Here is a 7,239-nt window from a genome sequence, read left to right as displayed (position 1 = left end):
CGGCCATGGCGGGCGATGGTCGGTGTAGAAGGTACTCTCGATTTGTGGTCTCCGACGCGGTGGTGCTCCATGGTAGCACCGACTGCCTCCATCGCAGCTCCATCACTTCTCTCTCCTCAAGGTGGCTTTGGGCGGCGGGCCTTGCAGCATTCCCCAAAGGCGACTGGGAGTAGGGAGAAGAGGAGGAGGGGGGGTAGCAAATCTCCGGCAGTGGCGACGACCGACTCTGCTTCGTCCCGGTGGTCTGCATCAGCGGAGAGACGAGGGAGAGAGATGTGCGAGAGGAAGACGACACATGTGTGGATGAGGATAGGTGGAGAGGATAAGGCTGTGGATGCGGTGGGCGGGCCTGGCGGAGGGCACATGTCGATCGGAGGAGCCGGTTTACGCGAGAGACAAATCATCCGGTTGATTATAAATGTTTTTTTAATCAAATGGTCCATCCATAGATTGAGCTACAATTATTTCACAATCGATTGAGAAACGACAAATCTGATTTATTTCCCTCACATATCTCCGTATATCCTCAGGATATAATATAGGTATCTCCTGTCAAAAAAAATTCCACATGTCACCATATATCTCAGGGATAGAATACATACATCTCCATATATCCCCGGGATAGGTAGATGGTTGCTGTTGAGCAACACGTGTCGCGCCATGGACGACATCAGAGCATCTTCAACAGGCGCACAAAAACTGTTCCGCGCACTAAAATTAGGTTTTTTGGGCGCCGGGCAGCTCCAGCAGAAGTTGTAAGATAGTGCACGTGCAAAAAAGGATTGGGCACGCGCTAAAAAGCGCTACCAGAAGCTGCAAATTTGGGGCGCCGGATTACGCGCCCTTCAAAATTTGCACTGCGTGTTTTTTGGACGCGCGTTTTTGGGCATCTGCTAAACCAATGTTAGGTCCGGCACTTTTAGCGCTATAGTGGCGCGCTAAAACTATTTTAGCGCGCGAAACTTTTATACGCCTGTTGGAGATCCTCTGAATCTCACTTACACACATCGTCCACGCTCCTTATAATCTAAGCCTGGGCGATGTACTTGGTGTGCATCCATCGGCCATCGATCCATAGCTCAAGCTCTTGACGCGCGCGCACAATGGCCATAGTGGGGTGTTAGCAACCCAAACCCAGCTCCCGGTCCATCGGCATATGTTCGGACGTTTCCGGAGCACATTGGACACTCCACTACAAGTGGAGAGCCCACTACATCCTAAGAGACCGGCTTACCACTTGTTAGCAACCCGGGCCCAGCTCCCGGTCCATCGGCATATGTTCGGACGTTTCCGGTGCACATCGGACACTCCACTACAAGCGGAGAGCCCACTACATCCCAAAAGACCGGTCTGAAGGGAGTGTGACACTCTCCCTTGTAAGGAGGTCCTAGCCTCCTCCCATATCCGAGGTGGGACTAAAGTCACTGGCGTTGCCCAAGGTCAGGTTCCTGACATGGGGCAAGTCGCCTCCTGGTTCTTTGTCTTCTTTGCTCTCCTGCTACCTTGTCTGTTCCTCAAGTTGAGGAAGCGCGGCGACACCGGCGGATCGAGCCTTCCATCCAGCCCCTGGCGGCTGCCAGTCGTTGGCAATTTCCACCAGGTCATCATCCGCGGGCCGCTCGTTGCTACCTCTTGAGCACTGCGTTGGTTTTCCCTTAAAGAGGAAAGGGTGATGCAGCAAAGTAGCGTAAGTATTTCCCTTAGTTTTTGAGAACCAAGGTATCAATCCAGTAGGAGGCCACCCACGAGTCCCTCGCACCTACACAAACAAATAAATCCTCGCAACCAACGCGATAAGGGGTTGTCAATCCCTACACGGTCACTTACGAGAGTGAGATCAGATAGATATGATAAGATAATATTTTTGGTATTTTTATGATAAAGATGCAAAGTAAAATAAAAGGCAATGAAAATAATAAAGTGTTGGAAGATTAATATGATGGAAAATAGACCCAGGGGCCATAGGTTTCACTAGTGGCTTCTCTTGAGAGCATAAGTATTACGGTGGGTGAACAAATTACTGTTGAGCAATTGACAGAATTGACCATAGTTATGAGAATATCTAGGTATGATCATGTATATAGGCATCACGTCCAAGACAAGTAGACCGACTCCTGCCTGCATCTACTACTATTACTCCACACATCGACCGCTATCCAGCATGCATCTAGAGTATTAAGTTCATAAGAACAGAGTAACGCTTTAAGCAAGATGACATGATGTAGAGGGATAAACTCATGCAATATGATATAAACCCCATCTTATTATCCTCGATGGCAACAATACAATACGTGCCTTGCTGCCCCTACTGTCACTGGGAAAGGACACCGCAAGATTGAACCCAAAGCTAATCCCTTCTCCCATTGCAAGAAAGATCAATCTAGTAGGCCAAACCAAACTGATAATTCAAAGAGACTTGCAAAGATAACCAATCATACATAAAATAATTCAGAGGAGAATCAAATATTGTTCATAGACAAACTTGATCATAAACCCACAATTCATCGGTCTCAACAAACACACCGCAAAAGAAGATTACATCGAATAGATCTCCACAAGAGAGGGGGAGAACATTGTATTGAGATCCAAAAAGAGAGAAGAAGCCATCTAGCTAATAACTATGGACCTGAAGGTCTGAGGTAAACTACTCACACATCATCGGAGAGGCTATGGTGTTGATGTAGAAGCCCTCCGTGATCGATGCCCCCTCCGGCAGAGCTCCGGAAAAGGCCCCAAGATGGGATCTCACGGGTACAGAAGCTTGCGGCAGTGGAATTAGGTTTTTGGCTCCGTATCTGGTGGTTTGGGGGTACGTAGGTATATATAGGAGGAAGGAGTACGTCGGTGGAGCAACGTGGGGCCCACGAGGGTGGAGGGCGCGCCCTGGGGGGTAGGCGCGCCCCCTACCTCGTGCCCTCCTGGTTGATGTCTTGACGTAGGGTCCAAGTCCTCTGGATCACGTTCGTTCCGAAAATCACGTTCCCGAAGGTTTCATTCCGTTTGGACTCCGTTTGATATTCTTTTTCTGCGAAACTCTGAAATAGGCAAAAAACAGCAATTCTGGGCTGGGCCTCCGGTTAATAGGTTAGTCCCAAAAATAATATAAAAGTGTATAATAAAGCCCAATAATGTCCAAAACAGAATATAATATAGCATGGAGCAATCAAAAATTACAGATACGTTGGAGACGTATCAAGCATCCCCAAGCTTAATTCCTGCTCGTCCTCGAGTAGGTAAATGATAAAAACAGAATTTTTGATGTGGAATGCTACTTGGCATAATTTCAATGTAATTCTTCTTAATTGTGGTATGAATATTCAGATCCGAAAGATTCAAGATAAAATTTCAATATTGACATAAAAATAATAATACTTCAAGCATACTAACTAAGCAATTATGTCCTCTCAAAATAACATGGCCAAAGAAAGTTCATCCCTACAAAATCATATAGTTTAGTCATGCTCCATTTTCGTCACACAAGAATGCTCTCATCATGCACAACCCCGATGACAAGCCAAGCAATCGTTTCATACTTTAGTAATCTCAAACCTTTTCAACTTTCACGCAATACATGAGCGTGAGCCATGGATATAACACTATGGGTGGAATAGAATATAATGATGGGGGTTATGTGGAGAACACAAAAAGGGAGAAAGTCTCACATCAACGAGGCTAATCAATGATCTATGGATATGCCCATCGATTGATGTTAATGCAAGGAGTAGGGATTGCCATGCAACGGATGCACTAGAGCTATAAATATATGAAAGGTCAACAAAAGAAACTAAGTGGGTGTGCATCCAACTTGCTTGCTCACGAAGACCTAGGGCACTTGAGGAAGCCCATTGTTGGAATATACAAGCCAAGTTATATAATGAAAAATTCCCACTAGTATATGAAAGTGACAAGACAAGAGACTCTCTATCATGAAGATTATGGTGCTACTTTGAAGCACAAGTGTGGTAAAAAGGATAGTAGCATTGTCCCTTCTCTCTTTTCCTCTCATTTTTTGGGCCTTCTTCTTTTTTTATGGCCTTTCTCTCCTTTTTTTTCTCACTTGGGACAATGCTCTAGAAAATGATGATCATCACACTTCTATTTATTTACAACTCAATGATTACAACTCGATACTAGAACAAAGTATGACTCAATATGAATGCCTCCGGCGGTGTACCGGGATATGCAATGAACCAAGAGTGACATGTATGAAAGAATTATGAATGGTGGCTTTGCCACAAATACTATGTCAACTACATGATCATGCAAAGAAATATGACAATGATGAACGTGTCATGATAAACGGAACGGTGGAAAGTTGCATGGCAATATATCTCGGAATGGCTATGGAAATGCCATAATAGGTAGGTATGGTGGCTGTTTTGAGGAAGATATAAGGAGGTTTATGTGTGAAAGAGCGTATCATATCACGGGGTTTGGATGCACCAGCGAAGTTTGCACCAATTCTCAATGTGAGAAAGGGCAATGCACGGTACCGAAGAGGCTAGCAATGATGGAAACGTGAGAGTGCGTATAATCCATGGACTCATCATTAGTCATAAAGAACTCACATACTTATTGCAAAAATCTACAAGTCATCAAAAACCAAGCACTATGCACATGCTCCTAGGGGGATAGATTGGTAGGAAAAGACCATCGCTCGTCCCCGACCGCCACTCATAAGGAGGACAATCAAAGAACACCTCATGTTTCAAATTTGTTACATAACGTTGACCATACGTGCATGCTACAGGACTTGCAAACTTCAACACAAGTATTTATCAAATTCACAACTACTAAACTAGCACAACTTTGATATCACTACCTCCATGTCTCAAAACAATCATCAAGCATCAAACTTCTCTTAGTATTCAACACACTCATAAGAAAGTTTTTACTAGTCTTGAATACCTAGCATATTAGGATTATTTAAGCAAATTACCATGCTGTTTAAGACTCTCAAAATAATCTAAGTGAAGCATGAGAGAATAATAGTTTCTATAAAACAAAACCACCACCGTGCTCTAAAAGATATAAGTGAAGTACTAGAGCAAAAACTATATAACTCAAAAGATATAAGTGAAGCACATAGAATATTCTAATAATTTCCGAATCACGTGTGTCTCTCTCAAAAGGTGTGTACAGCAAAGATGATTGTGGTAAACTAAAAATCAAAGACTCAAATCATACAAGACGCTCCAAGCAAAACACATATCATGTGGTGAATAAAAATATAGCTCCAAGTAAAGTTACCGATGGAAGTAGACGAAAGAGGGGATGCCTTCCGGGGCATCCCCAAGCTTTGGCTTTTAGGTGTCCTTAGATTATCTTGGGGTGCCATGGGCATCCCCAAGCTTAGGCTCTTGCCACTCTTTGTTCCATAATCTATCAAATCTTTCACCCAAAACTTGAAAACTTCACAACACAAAACTCAGCAGAAAATCTCGTGAGCTCCGTTAGCGAAAAAAAACAAAAGACCACTTCAAGGTACTGTAATTAACTCATTATTTATTTATATTGGTGTTAAACCTACTGTATTCCAACTTCTCTATGGTTTATAAACTATTTTACTAGCCATAGATTCATCCAAATAAGCAAACAACACACGAAAAAACAGAATCTGTCAAAAACAGAACAGTCTGTAGTAATCTGTAACTAACGCAAACTTCTGGAACTCCAAAAAATCTACCAAAATAGGACGACCTAGACAATTTGTTTATTGATCAGCAGCAATTGGAACCAATATTTTATCACGTTCTGGTGATTTTTAATAATTATTTTCGTGAACAGAAAGTTTCTTGAATTTTCAGCAAGATCAAATAACTATCATCCAAGAAGATCCTATAGGTTAAACTTGGCACAAACACTAATCAAAACATAAAAAGACATCTAACCATAGGCTAGATCAAAGATTTATTCCTAAATAGAAGCAAAAAGCAAAAAACTAAAAATAAAATTGGGTTGCCTCCCAACAAGCGCTATCGTTTAACGCCCCTAGCTAGGCATAATAGCAAGGATAGGTCTAGGTATTGCCATCTTGGGTTTTTAATTTTTTAGCGGAGTTATGCTCGAATCCGGGAGGTTCTTTACGCTTCCCCCATATTCCGATATTTTCAGATCTAGAGAATCCAACCGCTTATTGCAAAGAGTAATCAACATATTCATGCGGTGAAGATTTCCACTAATACCCTTAAGAGGTTCAAGAGATTTTTGTAAAATTTTCGTAACTTCGCAAATTTTCTCAAAAACTTGCGTTTCTTCCTGGGTATGATGAGGCCCCTTTTGTTGAGGTAGTTTTGCCACTATACGCTCTATCACTTCATGCGCAATACTTGGATCAATTTCAATCAAATTGCCTTTGGCAACGCAATCCAAGAGTTGTCTATGAGACATATTCAGTCCAACATAAAAATTGCGAAGCAGAATTCTAAGGTTCACTTCAAAGGTACAATTACGATAAGACTCCATCATTCTAAACCAAGCATGTTTTAATTTTTCTCCTTGTCTTTGTTTGAAGTGAAAAACTTCAAACTCAGGAGACAACGCAGTAGATAGAGGACTGGCCATAACGACAAGCAAACGGAAAAGAGGCGAACAGAAAAAGAGAGGGCGAATAAAACGACAAGGGTGAAGTGGGGGAGAGGAAAACGAGAGGCAAATGGAAAATAATGTAATGCGGGAGATAAGGGTTTGTGATGGGTACTTGGTATGTTGACTTTTGCGTAGACTCCCCGGCAACGGCGCCAGAAATCCTTCTTGCTACCTCTTGAGCACTGCATTGGTTTTCCCTTGAAGAGGAAAGGGTGATGCAGCAAAGTAGCGTAAGTATTTCCCTCAGTTTTTGAGAAGCAAGGTATCAATCCAGTAGGAGGCCACGCACGAGTCCCTCGCACCTACACAAACAAATAAATCCTCGCAACCAACGCGATAAGGGGTTGTCAGTCCCTACACGGTCACTTACGAGAGTGAGATCTGATAGATATGATAAGATAATATTTTTGGTATTTTTATGATAAAGATGCAAAGTACAATAAAAGGCAATAAAAATAACTAAGTGTTGGAAGATTAATATGATCGAAAATAGACCCGGGGGCCATAGGTTTCACTAGTGGCTTCTCTCGAGAGCATAAGTACTATGGTGGGTGAACAAATTACTGTTGAGCAATTGACAGAATTGAGCATAGTTATGAGAATATCTAGGTATGATCATGTATATAGGCATCACGTCCAAGACAAGTAGAC

The sequence above is a fragment of the Triticum aestivum genome, chromosome 3D (assembly GCF_018294505.1).
Source record: "Triticum aestivum cultivar Chinese Spring chromosome 3D, IWGSC CS RefSeq v2.1, whole genome shotgun sequence".
Taxonomy (NCBI): Eukaryota; Viridiplantae; Streptophyta; class Magnoliopsida; order Poales; family Poaceae; genus Triticum; species Triticum aestivum.
Note: the sequence above shows the minus strand (reverse complement) of the source record.